We start from the raw sequence: 16,920 nt of genomic DNA, 5'->3' as shown, positions 1-16,920 counted from the left end.
CAAGTCTATGCAGCGGAAGATATATACACCTGCATGCACGAGTTCTGGCATGGTGCATAGAGCACTGCTCAATCATTGCAGCCATATCCGATTTGATAACACGTCGGTTCCTGTGAACCAGCTCAGCTGTGGAAGGCAGGGCTCGAAATGAGGGGATCTGGGAGCCATTTAGCTCCTGCTTTTAGCCTAGTAAAACCTGGTTAGCTTAAATCCAACAGTACCAGGAGCTACTTTTGGCTCACCAGGCCAACTGATGCCGAACAACTAACTATGTGCATTTGGGACAATCCATAAATGAACATTAGGACACACCTTACTATATGATATTAAAACATAAGGGGTCATGCATAAATGGATAAAACGATAGGTTTGCATTTTTATGTAGAAATTAGATTTGGAGTAACACCTTGTACTAGCTTGTTCCCCAGTGGTAGCTCCTGGTGACTGCTGTATATCCTGGAGCTGGTTGTAGCGCTTGCTTATACAATCCCAATTTCGAGCCCTGGGAATGTAATGTGTACTCTGGCCGGACAGGCTGATCCTGCCAAGTGACAGGACCAGAACCTGAATGGCCATGCCTCTTCTTAGACCCCTTTGTGAAGGTCGATAATGCAAAGCCCTCTCCCACCTCCCTCCCTCCCCAGAGAAAGCCACACAACAGAGGAGCCCGTCCCTTTGAAGGGAGTACCCTCCCAGTTGGATACTGCATGTCTAAAACACCTTTGATCCGATTGACAAGGGAAGAGGCGGATTAGAGTAGACCAGAAGAGTTCGGAATAGGGTGGTCGGGGGAGGGAGGTGGGGGAAAGGAGGATTCCACCACCCACTTCCTCTAGAGCAAAGCACCTTGGGTTTGATGTCAGAAGGGTAAAATCCACTTCTTTCAACAACAAGAATTTGACCACTAATGCAGGCCAACTCTAGCCCAAATCACTTGTGGACTTTTACTTTAAAAGAAGGGATCTCACACCACTTCTCAGATAATCTTTTCAAACCCAACCATTGGAGAAGATTTCATTGGACCTCTGCGTGGAAAGTGGACTTTCCAGAGCCCTACACAAGTGAGGCGAGGACAGAGTGTCCAAGACAGAGGCAAACTCGGTTCCCTACCCATCCACAGGACACATTCGGGGTGAATCTGCTGCTGGAACAGACCTGCCTGCCAGACACTTCTGCCAGGACATCCACTTCGTGGAGGAGCACCAATGGTGTGCACAAGCCTTCCTTGCTGGGAGCCAGCGAACAAGAATTGAACTTGTCCCTGAGAGAAACTCAGCACCAGAGAGCCAGAGAGCCAGGAGTCCTGCGTTTCCTTGCTTCAGAACAGACGAACTGTTGAATGAGGTTCATCAAATCTTAAAGCAGCAGGACCCTGCGGAGCTGCCTTTGGCACTCGCCTAACTTTTCGAACATGAACTGCTTGATCGAACATGTTCGCTGATGCACTGAGCTAGCCAACTAAAAGCTCCTTTGTTACATCTGCTGCCGCCGAACCGCTGCTCGCTCCGCCAACATCTTCACTGGGTATGGTCATCAGTCAAACCAACCCTGAGGATTCCTCGAGCCCTGACCATCAGACTCTGCACAGGTTTGGTTTAAGCAGTTTCGATGCATACAGTCGTCAGGGTCTTCCTCTACTCGAGAATCGAAGAGACCCTGGTGGCCCTCACGATCTGCTAGTCTCCTGCATCGACTTCGAACCTCAACGACCACTGTTTGAACCTTGCTCGACACCGATACCTGGCTAGGACACCACAAAGGCCACAACCGTACTGCCTCAAACCCCAAGAACAGCATCATGCAGCCAGGTTCACTGAAGTAGGCACTTTTGATACATAACTGCTCCTTTGGTCCATTCTGAACCCTAGATACTGGTTAGGTCACCTGTGCACCTTTACAAGACCATTGTGGTGGTTGAAATTGTAATTTTCACCCCTGTATTCCCATCCAGAGAGCTGCATTCTTCCTTTTCTGCACATTCACTGTTCATTACAGAATCCCATTCACCGCCTCTTGTCACAGATGTGCCACTGGAGCACCAATTGGCAGCCATCATGGACTATTTGGAACGCATTCATCTCCATAATCCTCCCTGGACAGTACCCATTCATATTTTTGTCTTTATTTTCCGTTTGTGGTATTCCTTATTTAATTACACAAACTACATATCCCATAATGCACCTTGTGGCAGTTCATTCCCTGGCTATTGCTATGCAACAGTGTTAGAACCACAATCGCCAGAAGCCTTAGAGATGAGTGCAGCTTTCACTTTCACAGGACCAGAGAGGGAGGAGGCAGATTACCTTGAGGTGTGGCTCTCCAGGTGCTGCCAATGAGCCTGCTTCGGCAGAAGGCAGGTCAGTATTAAGGCAGCTGCCTGCAGGAGCACAGGGCTCTTCCATGGAGTTTGCTCCCAGCCCTTTGTGCTTTTATCCTTGGATTTCTGCTGTTTCCTGTTGCTCCCAGAGCCTGCTCCTGTTCCAGTGCCATGTGCTCCCTGCTACTCTGCCTACACGCCCCTGCCTTCTGCCCTGGACCTCTGCTTCCTGTGCTGCTCCCCTGCTGGCAGTCTTCTGTTCCCTGTCTGAAACCCCTTGCGCTCTACCAACTACTATCTTGTTCCTTGCCTGCTGTTCTATGCCCATAGTCCGTATTACCTGGCTTTCGCTTGCCAGTTTCCAGTCCTGAGTCATCTGTCTGCAGTCCTGACCTTGTTATTCCAGTCCAGATGTACAGTTCCTTGAACTCCAGTCTGCAGTTCAGTCTTTTTTTTCCTAGTCCAGGGTTTCAGTCCAGAGTTTTCTTGTTCCTGCTCTATAGTTCAGTCCGCTGTTCCTTTATTCCGGTCCTTACTTTCTAGTCTGCAGTTCCAGTCTCCTGTACCATTGCACTTCTTTTCTTCTTGCGTTTCCGCTTTCGTTCCTGGTCTCTGTCCCTAAACCTTGCTTACTTTGACTTCCTATTCTTCCCTGGATATTTCTGTTACTGCACCTGTCCTCACTTGAGCAATTCCTTTGGTTGCTGGGTTCCCAGCAGGCAATCTCTGCTCCTTTCCTTTGTCGCGTTTCAGTATTGTACCTTGTTCCATATTGCTAACAGTGTGCTAGTTCCTGCTTCAGGAGGCAGTCATTGTTCAGTTCCTGCTGGACACATACAGGGTTCAGTCTTGCGAGTACAGTTTCCTTTTTTGAACCTTAGGGTCCAGACACAGACACCCACTCCTGCTGCTCCTTTGCATTAGCATTCAGAGTGGGGCCTTGTAACAGTAACCATCTCAGAAGGCTAGAGTACACCAGACCGTGTGGGAAACCCTTCCACCATTCTGCATATACCCCAAGTGGGAACTGTATTCCCTGCCACTTTCTGTTCACTGCATGTCTGTATTTCCCCATCTCTTGTCTGCAGCGTTCCCGTCTCTTTTCTCCGCCTAGGTTTGTGGGCTTTCAGTCGGCTATCATTACCACAAAAGGTGGAGGAGGTGGTATATATCTGGACTGTGCCCGTTTTACCTTTATGATTAGGATCACTGTTAGTTTGTAGAAGAGCAAGGTCAATGTAGGTAGTTTACACTAAAAGTTGGGTTCAAAGTGAAGCTTGTGGCGGTTCACTGCAGCGGGTCGATGTTTAATCATGGGTCGAAAACAAAGATGCTAGGGCCTCAGGCGCTTCTTTGAGACACCACGGTTCAAGTTCTTCTGCAGAGGGGAGCTGCTGGTTTGAGCAGAATAAACAATGCACTTAGTTGGCACAGTGCAGCAGCGATTTGAGAACACAGCAACAGAAGTCTGAAGAGATTGCCTTTTGGCACTTTTTCGGCACTTTTTCAGAGTCTGTCGCTTTGAATGTGTTTAAATCCAGGAGACCAGCTACTTGGCTTTTTCAGTTGCTGTTAAGCCTCAATCCAGCGTCTCAGGGACAAAATGAGTAATTGCTCCCCTTCTCCCAACCCGGGGCAGGCTAGCAAACACATGCAGGGATCAGTCCCCTCTAACGAGGTCCTGGGTATTGGTGTAGCAGCCTGAGAGGTAGGTTTTGCTCCAGCAGTAGGTCCCCACCCTCCACACAAATGTGCCCTGGGAAGCAGTGCTCGTCTCTGCCTTGGATCGTCTCACAAATAGAGGACTCTCAAAAGGACTGCACTCCCAGCAGGGTCCAAACGAATTCTACTTGAAGTCCAATGACAAATCAAAGAAGAAGAGGAGGAAAACCCCTCTTTTATAGGCAAAATTCCACACTTCGTTGGACTAAAGCAGGCCTGCTTTAAGCAATCAAATCCCCTGCTCATGAGACAAGTGGTCTTAGCCTCCTTGCATCATCATACCCAGAGTGCTTTGTGCTACAAGTAGCAGAGGGGCATGAAGGAAATCAATTCAGTTTAACAAGATGGTGGAAACTTTCTCCAACTGTGTTGAGCCTCCGTCTACACCAAACCTTCTCTTGCCCACAGCATCAAAGGCCCCTGGTATACAACACCTTGGTAAGAGGCTGTTCCTTTTGTGTAGGGTGTTCCCTCCGATTTCTATTTCGGAGTGGTGACAGATGGAGGATACCAATTTAATGTGGCTTTAATAATTATGAGAAATAACATCCACCCTAACTCTGGTATGGTTAATATTTAAAAATTAATCTGCCACCATGATCGTAGCATTCATATTTATGGCATTTTTAGAACAGAGATACAGACTTTAAAAGGCAGCCTTTGTGCTGAAGGAACTTGGCTGTCACAGCAGCTGTAAAAAGGGAACCTTTGACCTCTGAGCCTGTTCTGTGCCACTGGAGAGCAGGTGCTGCAGATCAGAAGATTGAGGCAGAGGTCATGTTTTTAGCATGAGGGTATCTAAGGGGGGGTCAGATTAGCAGGCGACTCTTTCTGGTGATTTGGAATTACCTAGATTATGTCTTTAATAACTAGAACTCAAGAAAGCTACGGGTTGTACAATGGCAATTCCACACAAGGTGGCTGCAGGCAAGGACTGTATGCAGTCCTCTGGGACAGCAAAAGGTGTATATGCAAGCAAGCCTCCCCAAGTAGATGACCAGCAACTTCGATCGAATCAAAAAATGTGGGGGGCGAGGACCACTGACGTTAACATAAAGAAGACCTGGGGTGGGGGCTTGAATGTATTTTTTTCGGATTCGGTTCAACTGGTAGCATTTCCAGGCTCCACTGGAGGACTTGCAGTTTGGGGTCTCAATGAATGGCAACCTCTACTTAAGAGTCCGACAGCGCTGTAGGGCGGAAGAAAATGCAACTAGCCGGGAGCAATCCAAGACCCAGTACCCTCTCTGTCCTGTCCAAAAAGAGTCCACATCCAAGCCTGTGTCTCTGTAGCCTCTAACACAACCGAACTCTCAAGCCTTCTGCAGTCTACCTCTCCCGTTACCTCCTAGGCCCTCTGTATGGCTCTGGCTTCGCACCTCTAAAACCCAGGACATCCTGGGCTCGCTCTCCTCTTCCTCTCCCACCCCCCACACCTCTCTAACCGCTTCCCCCTCCTTTCTCTCTGACAACACCCAACAATGTTTCTAGACAAGTCTGATCTATGAAAATGTTGTCCAAACAGGTGCTCTGCTGCTCCTCCAGAACCATCAAGGACCACATTGACACCCTCGCTCCAGCCTTGGCTGACTTCTGCAATCACTCTTTCGCCACTGGATCCTTCCCCTCTCTCCTCAAGCACTACCTTTTGCATCCCCTTCTTAAAAAGCTTTCTGCCGACTACCTGTCCGCCCGATCTCGCTCCTTTCCTGGGCAAATTCTTGGAAAAGCGGGCCATATCCCACCTTACTCTTGAAGGCACGCCCTGTACGCTCATACCAGAAAACCATCACAACCCACTAGGGAAAAAAGGTCAAGAGATTTCTTGCAAGGATAACAAGTTTTAAAAATCGTACAAAGTAAGGGTCCAAGCGAAGAACTCTGCTGGTCGAAAACGTTCTGGGTCCAGTTATGCAAAAATAAGTTTAGAAGGCATCACTATATAGTAAAACTCTGCGTGGCTGGTTGGTGAGACCCTATACATCGGCCTGCTCCATAGGGGATGCGAGGCTGCGATTGGTTCCAGTCTGTCTTCTCTCACGTGGGATCAGCTGGGCTCATCTCTCCAGGGACTGAACACATGTTGCTATTAGAGTTACTATTGCAAGATACTATATCATTATGGCATGCACCTGGGAAACTTCGGGACTGGCACAGGGGGAGGATCACAATCATGCAGACCCAATTATTGCTCGGTTCATATCGCACTCTCCGCACCAAAGGCTTCCACCCTAGTTTTGAACTATATTGTATTCCTCCCTGTACCTTGTATTCCAAAGGGTGCATTTATGGAATAAGGTGAAATGGTCGTGTTAGTTTAAATCGTTTATGACCATTGGTTTTATGATTGGTGGTCTGAAGTCACCCACTATCGTGGAATTCAGGGGTTTCTGGACTGGGTCAGTAGTGGGTGCCATTACTCCTGGTGGGCTGGGTGGGAGTTTGAGGTCTGCTGTTGGCCTGGCTGATGAAGGTTCACCGCGAGGAGCATGGTGCTGTCTCATGGCCTTGCAGTGCGCATTCCTCTCTGGGATAACAAGTAACTTCAACATTTAAGGAACCAAGGGAAATTTCGGTAGGAATTAGCAGTGCGGGTTCATCTGCCCTCAACATTTGGCCCTGTTCAGGTTCCTCCACAGAGCCTAAGTTGACAGTGCAGCCATGCAGGACTGAATGTTGAATGGGTCTACTACAACTATAAAATAGCGTCTCTTTATAGGCGCATACTATACATCTATAATTCCTGCAATGACGGGTTTCCTAACACAGCCCGCTTCCCCCCCTGGTACATCGCATATCTATCTATGGGACTCGCCTCACTCTAAAGCGCCTAGGGGTGCGGGGGGAGGGGGGGTGGGAAAGGCTAATTTCCTTCCCAAAACTCTCCACATATAATCGGTTTGTCTCCATGACCATCAATCTGGCTTCAGAGCAGCCAGAGGTACGCAAACTGCTCTCCTGAACACTCGTGATTATCTGCTCTCTAATCTTGATTTCAGCCTTCCTTCTTTCCTCATCCTCCTTGACCTATCCCTGCTTTTGATGTGGTCAATCACGCCATCCTGATCAATCGATTCCACGTGAAGCTGGCCATTACGGATCAGGCCCTGGAGTGCTTGACCTCCTTCCTCTTGGACCGACCTTCCGAAGTCCATCTTGGGTCCTTTCTCTCCACCCCCTCTCCCTCCACATACAAGTTTTTTTTTTTGAACAATTTTTATTATTTTAAATAAACACCACTTCAAAACATTAGAGCCATTTAGGACGTTCATGATCAATGTCAAAATGTTACATCATAAAATGCTGTCTTCTGTCCTCCCCCCTCCCTCCCCATTAACTCAAGCCATCGTATCCGTGCCATCCACCCGAGCATCTTCAGGTGTCTATTATCATCTCATCCAGGTCATCAATGTCGTGTTCAGCCTGGTGGGGGTTTATAATCGAGGTCACCAGTTGCCTCCAAGCTATCAGGGGACTCACCTCTTCCTCCCCACCTCTAGCAACTGCTTCATACCAAACCGCAGTTCCTGCCTCTGCCCACTTCAGGTGGTCTGCCCACCACAACTCCACCTTAGGCCGGTGGGCTGCTTTCCAGCATGTTGCAATTCTGCGCTTGGCTAAAATGTAAGCCAGATCCTTCATTTTACTAATATGCTTTAGATTACGTGGCCTGGGAAAGCTCCCAAGCATACATGCCCAGGCAGACCCCACGTCCAACACCACCCCATTGCTAGCCATCCGTGTTTTCAGTTCTACCCAGAATCTATTTACCTCCGGGCAAGCCCAGAACATATGCAACAACCCAGCCTCCTCCTCCCCGCACCTCGGGCATTTCTTTACAGTTGAACCACCAAACCTGGCTATTCTGCCGGGGGTCAAATATGCTCTGTGGGTGACTTAATTGGATCTGCTGGAGTCTCGCATTCCGGGACACCACCTTGTGGTACCTTTGGGCTCTATCCCATTGTCCTTCTGTCATGGGTTACCCCACCTCCTCTTCCCAGTCATGCCTCAGAAGAAGCAATTCCTTACCCACTGGCGCACTTAGTAGCTCATATATCCGAGATATTTCGTGCCCGTCTTCCGAAACATCGTACATTGTTTCTATGTTAGTATCAGGCTGTTCTGCAAGTACTGTTTTGGGGCATCTCCCCCTCAGCAGTTTCATAATCCTGGAGTACGTGATAGATTGGCCTTTATGTACCCCGTCTCCTCCATTAATCTTTCAAATCCCAGTGCCTCCCCCTCCTGCCATACGTCTCCCAGGGTGGCCAGGCCCACCGGTTCCCAGTATCTGCGGACCCCTTTAATCAATTGGGAGTCTCCCCCACACAACACCACCAACGGGACCTGCTGAGAGAGCGGGTCCGGGTCAGTCACAGTTGCGCCATGTTCTGCGCCAGGCCTCCCAGCCCAGCACCAATAATCTCCCCATCCCCGACACTTTCGTTTTGTGCAGCCACACTGTCTCTCTTAGGAAGTAGGGGGCGGTTTCATCTCGCAAAAGCCTGGCTTCCGCTGATTCATCTTCTGATAACCACCTAGCTACATATAGTAGTTGTCCCGCCAAGTAATACAATTCAAACGGCAAATGTATTCCCCCCTTATCACACGGATTTTGTAGTTTCCAAAGGGCCACCCTGTTCCTAGAATTGTGCCATATGAAGCCCCTGCACAGGCCATGCATTTTGACAAAGAATCATTTGGCGATCAAGTACGGGACGTTCACAAAAAAGTGTAGCAATCTAGGCAGAACCACCATCTTGAACAGAGCTGCTCTTCCCATCATAGCAAGGGGTAATCTAGACCAAAACACCATACTGTTTTTGATACCCTCAACCGCTTTCTCCGTATTGTGTTCATGCTCTGCCTCTATCTTATGGTATATGTTTATGCCTAGGTATCGAAACATCTCGGTCTGCCAGGGTATCTGCAAAATGGGCAGTTTCTCTAGTGGAATACTCTTGTATCTCCCCAAGGGGAACACACTGGACTTCCCGGGGTTTACTGATATGCCCGAGAGAGTAGCCTAACGTTCCATCACCTCCAGCACATAGTTCTCTTCCGGGAAGCGCAGGTAGAAAAGCATATCATCTGTGTACAGTGATATCAAATGCGTGCTTCCCGCCGTACGAATCCCAACCTCTCCACTTTGTTGTCTAAGGCAAATCGCCAGCGGCTCTAACGCAAGAATGTACAACATGGGTGACCAGGGGCATCCCTGGCGGGTCCCCCTGCTAAGTCGCCATTTATCTGAGATTATGGCACCTGGTTTAACCCTTGCCATCGGGGAGCTGTATAACATCTTGACCCATCGAATGTACCCGGGCCCCATCCCGTACCCCTTCAGGGTCGCTATCAACCATGGCCACCTAACTGAATCAAAGGCCTTGACCGCGTCCAGTGACAATGGCCAGCTCCCCCGGGTCTTTTTCGGTTTCATCAATGATCTGATGTAACCTCCTATGATTATCTGTGATGTTTCTGCCTGGGACATAGCCTGTTTGGTCCCGGTGTATCAATCTGCCTATTGCTCGCTTAAGCCTGTTGGTAAGCACCGCTGTGAGTATTTTGCTATCCTGATTGAGCATCGAAAGGGGCCTGTAGGACCCACAATCCGCATTTGGTTTACCGTTTCAAGAGCGGGGTGATCACTGCCTCACTAAGGGACTCTGGCAACTCACCCCGCTCGTAAGCCTCATTGAACATGGCCAGCAGCGGTTGGAGTAACTCCTGCTTGTACGCTTTATAGAATTTGCTGGGTAATCCGTCCGACCCAGGTGCTTTGCACGTGGGCAGGTGCTGGATCACTGCCTCCAGTTCATCTGAAGTGATTGGGGCTTCCAAGTCTGCTCGTTCCAGGTCGTCTAGGGTGGGCAGACCTATATCCTCTAGTGTTTCCAGAATTTCTTGACCCATGTCTGCCCCTGCGTCCTCATACAAGCGTTTATAATATTTGAGGAACTCCTCGTTTACCCCCTTCCTGGGTGTTTTGGATGTGACCTTCGCGTCCCTGATTTCTGATAAACGGTCGGGGTGTCTCATTTTTATATAACCAGGCCAGCAGTCTGCCCGGCTTGTCTCCGCCCGCGTGTTGTCTTTCCACGTATTTCTTATAATTCAGCTTACATAACCTGTCCCAGAGCTCGCTGCTAGCGGTTTGTAATTCCTTCATCTTTGCACCGTCTTCCCGGGTGGTCCCCCCTCTTCGCATCAGATCCTCTAACTCTCTTTCCATTTCCTGCAACTCTCGTGCTATACCTCCTTGGAGCCCCGCAGATTTTGATATGGCCACCCCACGCACCACCTTAAATGCCTCCCATACTGTTCCCATGGATTGCACGCTGCCGGTGTTTATGTCGAAATATTCCACAATGGCCTCCGTTAGGTCCCCTCGGAATCCTGGGTCCTGTAGGGCCTCAGCTCTAAGCTTCCATGTCGAGATAAGCACCTAGAGGGATGGTGCCGCCACTCCAAGTCCAGAGAGGAATGGTCCGAAGCACCCTGGCTTTATATTCTGCGCTCACCATTTCTCCCGCTATTCCGGCGGCTACGAACATGTAATCTAACCTGGTATACAGGTCGTTCAGCGCTGCATAATGCGAGTATTGCCTGTCTATCGGGTGCAATCTTCTCCACACATCCTCTAGTTTAAAGTCTGTCAATAGTGCCCCCAATGCTTTGGCTGCTGGAGAGGGTTTTCCTAGCTTGCTATCAGACCCATCTATCCCGTGGTTCAGGGTGCAATTGAAATCGCCTCCCCACAGTATCGCGCCACCCAACAGGGGACTGATTTTACTGTATAAAGATCTAAAGTAAGCTGCGGTATCATGGTTAGGGGCATATGAGTTTATAATATTGACTTCTCGGTTTTCCAAGAGTCCCTCCGCCACCACCAATCTACCTTCCGGGTCTATCGTTGATCGGAGCAACTGAAACGGCACATGCAGTGCCACCCATATGATGACCCCTCTTGCATATGCAGAGTATGTGGCTCCCGTGACACTTCCCTTCCATGTTCTCCTGACCACCTCCAATTTCTCCTCGGTGAGGTGGGTTTCCTGTAATAAAGCTAAGTCTATCCTCATCTTCCTCAGATACGTCATTACTTTATTACGCTTAATATAACTATTGAGGCCCCGCACATTCCAGATCACCACCCTCAGGTTACCAGATGCCATTGACCTGGTGCCCTGCCTCTCCCCTCAGCTTCCCATATAGTTCTCGATAGCACGGAGTCTGGCTCTCTTCCCTCCCAACCCGAACAACTTCCTCTTCCATCCCTTCCCCACACCACTCTTACCCTCCCCCCCCACCCCGCCCCAACAACTGCCCAGCTCCATCCCTGATCTCAGGCCCACCCACGTCTGGTCCCACCTCGGAGCACCGAGGACCAGGACCCCGCGGGGTGTCACCGGACTACTAGTGACCTAACTAAGCTTAATGCTATGGGGGTTTTAGGGTTGGCTCCCGGGAGCCCCCGCATTATAGGATTAAGATGCTTCAGTTCAGACGGATCTTGCAAGCATGTACGTTCCAAACAGCACTATCCCTATGGGCTTTATCAAATGCTATATTCTAGTCCCAATGTCTTGCGCCGTGTCACCCTGGGTGCCACGGCTGCATATTACTTATCTTCTTCGGCTCCCGTCTGGATACCGGATTCTTGGGGCAGCTCTGCGTATCCAGCCACCCCATCGCATCCTCTGGGGTTTAAAAAAAAAAAACAAGGTTTTGTTCCTGTGGAACACCTTCAGCTTGCCCGGGTAAAGCAGCATATATCTGTGGCCTGTTTCCCGCAGTCTTCTTTTCACCGCTCCAAAGTTCATTCTACTGCGCTACACCTGAGAGGTGTAGTCTGGGTATGCAGTTATTTTCGCTGGCCCTCTTTCGATCGTACCACGAAGAATTTGAGTATTTTCTCTCGATCTCGGTAATTAAATATCTTTGCAATCAATGGCCTGGGAGGAGTCCCCGGTGGCAGCCTCCTTGTCAGGGCCCTATGCGCCCTTTCCACAGCAAACCCCTGGGTCAGCACCCCTCCAGTTATTTCCTGCAGTAACATGGTTTCAACGTATTCCGTTGTATTCGGCCCACGGTTCCCTCTGGCAATCCAATGATGCGGATTATGTTATATCTGGCGCGGCCTTCCGCTTCCTCCGCTCTGCTTTCTAGGTTGCCCACTCGCTGCACAAGGGCGTGAAGTTCCGATTTGTGGGCGGCGCAATCCGCTGTGTTTGGGGCCATCTCCTTTTCCAGGTCCCCGGTGCGCTCCGCCAATGTTCTCACATCTTGTCTGAGTAGGTTTACATCTTCCTGGACCGCCCCAACCTTAAGGTCCAGTGCCATCTTCAGTTCGTTCATGGCCAGCCCCAATTTAGTCTCCCAGGCAACTTTCAGGTCTGCAATCGCAGCGAGCACCTCCTGGATCGTGCCCAGAGCCTCTGCACCCCCGGTGGCAGTTTTATCCTTACTTTTGGCCCCTCCAACCTCTGGCGACATCTTGGCATAGTCGTCCAGCGTGGGTTGCCTGCCCTTTGGTCTTACAGTTTTGTTAGCCATCGTGCTGCACCCTCAGTGTGTGGGCCAGCACAGCAACTTCCCAGTTGAGGGTCTCCGTGGTGTCAGGCGGTTCCTGGTGTTTAGGGCCCTCTTTGGCCGTGTTGGAGGTGTGTGCCGACCGCCCACCACACTCTTGGATTGGGTTATGTCCTCCCCCGTGCTTGGTCTGGCTCAGTATTCTTCCTCGGGCGTACACTATAATTCCTTCAATCACTGGTGGACGGGCACATTCGCTGGTTTCACATGCCTCCACTGCGGGCTTTGCGCCACGCAGTAGTGTCTTGAGCGCCTCCACCAAGCCCCGTACCGGGCCACCCTCTGTGTGCTCACAGCACCTGTCCTGGAGAGAGCTGCTCTGTTCTGCCGCATTCTGTTGATGACAGGGTCTTTCAGAACCGGGGCCTCGTCTAGGCGACTTGTCAGTCTCTTCTCTTTGCTTGGTTATTTGCGTTGGGGCCCTGGCACCACACCGATGTCCCTGGTCTCAGTGCTACTCTTTGCCGTTCTCAGGCCCAAGCGCATAGGGGTCCCATTTCTTAAGCTATACTTAAAGGCGGCATCTGCCCGGCAACTGCAGGTGCCGCACTATGTAGTGGGCCGTAATCGACCGGCGTTCAAGGGTTGTGTATGTGTTCTTTCGGTTCTGTTAAGTGCTGCCGTGGAAGCTCAAACGGGCGCTGCACTCGGGGCCCTCTGGTCATCCAATGTATCCCCAAGTGTCCGGAGAAGCTTCCGCTGCAGGCCTCCCCGCAAAGCGTGACAGGTCGCAGCACGGCCAGTCAGAGCCCCCACAGGAGCTCACTGCCACAGACCCCTTTTGCGAACGTACCGGAATGGTTCCGGCTCTATCCCCTCTGTGACCCGGGTCTCGATGGGGGCCGGCACCTCCAGCTTTATCTAGCCCCCTCAAGCCCTGTCAGTGCGGGGGGGGGCTCCTTTTCATGGAGCGCCTCGAGGTCCAGCCACGAAACTCAGGGAGCACAGCGCCAGCCGCCCCGCCGCACTGTGCTCAGCGACGGCAGCCCTGCCGGGGGCGCTCCACCACAGCTCCACACAGTGTCCAGCAATCAATGTAGGCAGGGGTCCCCCTGCTGCTCTTGTCCTTGCCACCGGCCCGGCAAGCCTCCTCCGGCTGGATCCTATATTGTACTCCCGGGCCAGGCTTCACATCTCACAAAGAACCTCAGCGGGCAGGATCACGGCAGCGCCAGCCACTGTGTACAGCCCCAGCACTGATGTCCAAATGTAATGTGCCGCAACACGGCCAGTCAGCGCACCCGCCGGGTTTGGTTGCCTTAACCCCTTTCACAGCCGTGCTGAAGTGATTTTGGCGTCCTTCCCCAGGTGATTCGGGCTGTTGTGAGGGCCGCCGCCTCTCGCCTTATCCAGCCCCCCCCCCCCCCGGGCCCGACCCCACCAGGCTCTCCAAAGTCTGTTCATGAAGCCCAGTGAGCACAGAGCCGGCTTCTCTGCCTCACCGCATTCCGTGGCAGCAGCGCCGCCAGGGGCAATCCACACCGGCTCCACGCGGCGTCTGATGCCAGGTACTGGCCAGGACCCCCTGCCCCTTCTGTTCTTGTCCCAGGCTGCGGTGTTCCTATCGCGGTCTGGCAGGACCCCTTCAGCGGTGCCCTCTTAGTTGCTTACTGGCTGGGTTCTCTTGAAGCCACAGCGGGCTTAGTCGTGGCCGCACCAACCCGCATGCACGGCCGCAACTTCTGCGGTCAGTTTATGGGCCTTTGTCCAGGGGTCGCCATCTTGCCAGTCACTCGATCTCTGCCACCCGGCTACTTTTCAGTGGCCGTAACTTCCCTTCCATGCTACGGATCAGGCCCTCGTAGCTCTCATTGTATGCCCAAAGTCCTTCAGACATAATTGGGTATATTACGGTCATGCCTTTTCTCTCGAAAACTTGTTTTTTCCAAAGGATCATTACCGATCTGCGGGAGCTCCTCAAGGGAACGTCCATTCACATAGCCATCTAGCCATGCCCCCCCCCCCCCCCAACATACAAGTTGCCCAGGGCTCCATCCTCTCACTCTGGCTCTTCAATGTCTACTTGGTCCCTTTAGCTCACTTGATCTCTACCTTCTGCACTAACTTTCAGTGTTATGCGGCTGACACTCCGCTCTCTTTCAGGGTCCCCTAGGCCTCCTTTCCTCTCTCGATCATTCCTGACTGTCTATCCGCGAATCAGAATTTGTGCCTCCAATGATCTTTGCTTTAAATGCCAGCAAGACCGAGATCCTTCTCATTGGGACCCCTGCTCCAGCTTTCCCTTTCACTCTGGCCACCCTGCTTGGTCCCTTTTTCCTGTGAGGCAAAAAAACCTTGGCGTCGCCTCTCTCCCCCTCTACTCTCTCTCTAAATGACATCCCCAGTATAAAACAATGGGGCCAGGCTTTCCCTGCACTAACAGCCATAAGGCCTGGTCAGTGTTCAAAGAAAGGAGCTGCCCTGGCAAGTGGAGACAAAAAGCACTCCACTTGTTAAGTCACATAGCAAATGTCACGATTTCGCAACTTAAAACCCTCTGCCACACCTTCACTTGCACCAACATCTTCCATCACCCTCCCCAAGCCTACCTCTGCTTTTTCATACTCTAAACTCTAGTCTTCCCCACACCCTCTCCTCTTAATGACATCTCAACCTAGTCTAAAGAATTGTTGCACTCTCCCAAAAATCAACCTTTACATGAAGTACCTTTTGCTAAATGAGTGCAAAGTAAACATCTCAATTTGTAAAAGCACCATTGCTTGCTAACTGTATAAAAGCACTTGAAATCTCGCATAAGGTATGTAGGAACTTTGCTATGTCAGAGGTATTTGGCGCATACATGCTCACATGGCACAAGAGACTCAAAATTACACAAATCACACAGCTACTTTTCCCGGTCTCTCGCCCCATATCTACAACTGTTCCCAATGACTTCCAGCTCATTCTTTACCATCTATCCAAGTATCTTTTCACAGTCTGCCTGTTCCCTATAGCTGACCCCTCTCAAACTGCATCTCAGTGTTATTGCTACCCGGTGTTAGAAATGGTTTTCACAGCTTCCTTCTATTGAATTGAATGAAGTCTCCCAACATACTTACTTTCTAGATCCTTACTGATTTTTAGGGCGAGTCCATTTTGCATCACTCCTGCTCCTCCCTCCCATGCAATTCAGCTCTGTGCGACCAGACATTGCGTTTTGAAGAAACTGGCCAAGACTGGGTTTTGGGGCCGTCTGGTCCCAATCCTGTACCTTCCCCTCCAGTTTTTGTACCTTGACTTTTTGTTTGCAGCCAGGATAAGGCCGGTTGTTAGGATGAATGGAAAGTAGTAGGTGGTCCCCAATTAGATAACCTCCACCAGTTTGAATGTTGTGGTTCTGTTCCATTGGTGGGCTGTGGAGGCCCACACCCAAAGAAAAGCAGAGACTCAGGAACCGTTAAAAGAACGAACACAAGATCTAAATATCTGAAGCACCACCGGAGCGAGCAAAAGTGGCCAATCCTACTACACTTCAGACCTTTGCATTCAAAATTAACAAAAACCTGACCCAGGTCCTTTCCTCCTCTGGATTGGTGGTACCAACCAGTGTCGAGCCCCACTTTTGCGTCCACCACTGTCCAAAGGTCAGCATCATAGTTAACTGGAACAGGACAGCAGCTGTGCACAAGACCCTTCCTGCCTCGTTGCTGAAATCTCTGCTAGTGTTCTCAGAGATCGGACAGGACCTTGCCAACCTGCCACCATCTCAGACAACAAAGGGCCTATTGGAACCCAAACTGACTGTGCTGCTCCAGATGGCCTTGTGCGAGAATACAATCCGGCATAGGTGTGAAAGCAATAGCTTTTTATAAATATAAAATGATTCAGGAAATGCAATTACTGGAAGGGAGGTCTCCTAATCGGAGCCCCAACTCTTCCTTTCAAGATTCCCCATGCAAAAATTACTAGTGTCTAAAAGGTACTTTCAGTATCCAGTCTACAGACTGGACAGAATGCCAGCTCTGCTGTTGCACAGAGTTTATTAAAAAAAGTTCACCTTTCCTAACTTAACGGTGTAGGGACACAGACATTGCAGGTAGAGGTAGCAATTTAACTCACAATAATTGGCTGCCTTAAAAAATCTGCTGGCAAGCAAATCTTCAAATATAAGCCATGTTTGGTTGTGGCATAAGGGGACTGCCACGGAGACGGTACTAAGCCACATCAAACCCCAGTCAACTCTGAGCAGGGCGAATGATGACAGGACTGATGTTTATTTGTGTCTGGGCTTACTGTCTCCAAAACTGCCCAGTGGAACAATAGCCAAGATGCTGCCCCTTCAT

General features: G+C 50.5%; 1 protein-coding gene across 2 annotated transcripts in view; it reads right to left on the bottom strand.

Moving 5' to 3' along the window:
- NFKBIZ (NFKB inhibitor zeta) overlaps positions 1–16,920 on the bottom strand; it is a 329,859-nt gene that overhangs the window by 275,460 nt on the left and 37,479 nt on the right. The window lies entirely within an intron of this gene.

Source organism: Ambystoma mexicanum, chromosome 7p (genome assembly GCF_040938575.1).
Source record: "Ambystoma mexicanum isolate Mex_15411 chromosome 7p, UKY_AmexF1_1, whole genome shotgun sequence".
NCBI lineage: Eukaryota > Metazoa > Chordata > Amphibia > Caudata > Ambystomatidae > Ambystoma > Ambystoma mexicanum.
The sequence above is the reverse complement of the archived record's forward strand: the minus strand, read 5'-3'. Positions and strand labels throughout refer to the sequence as shown.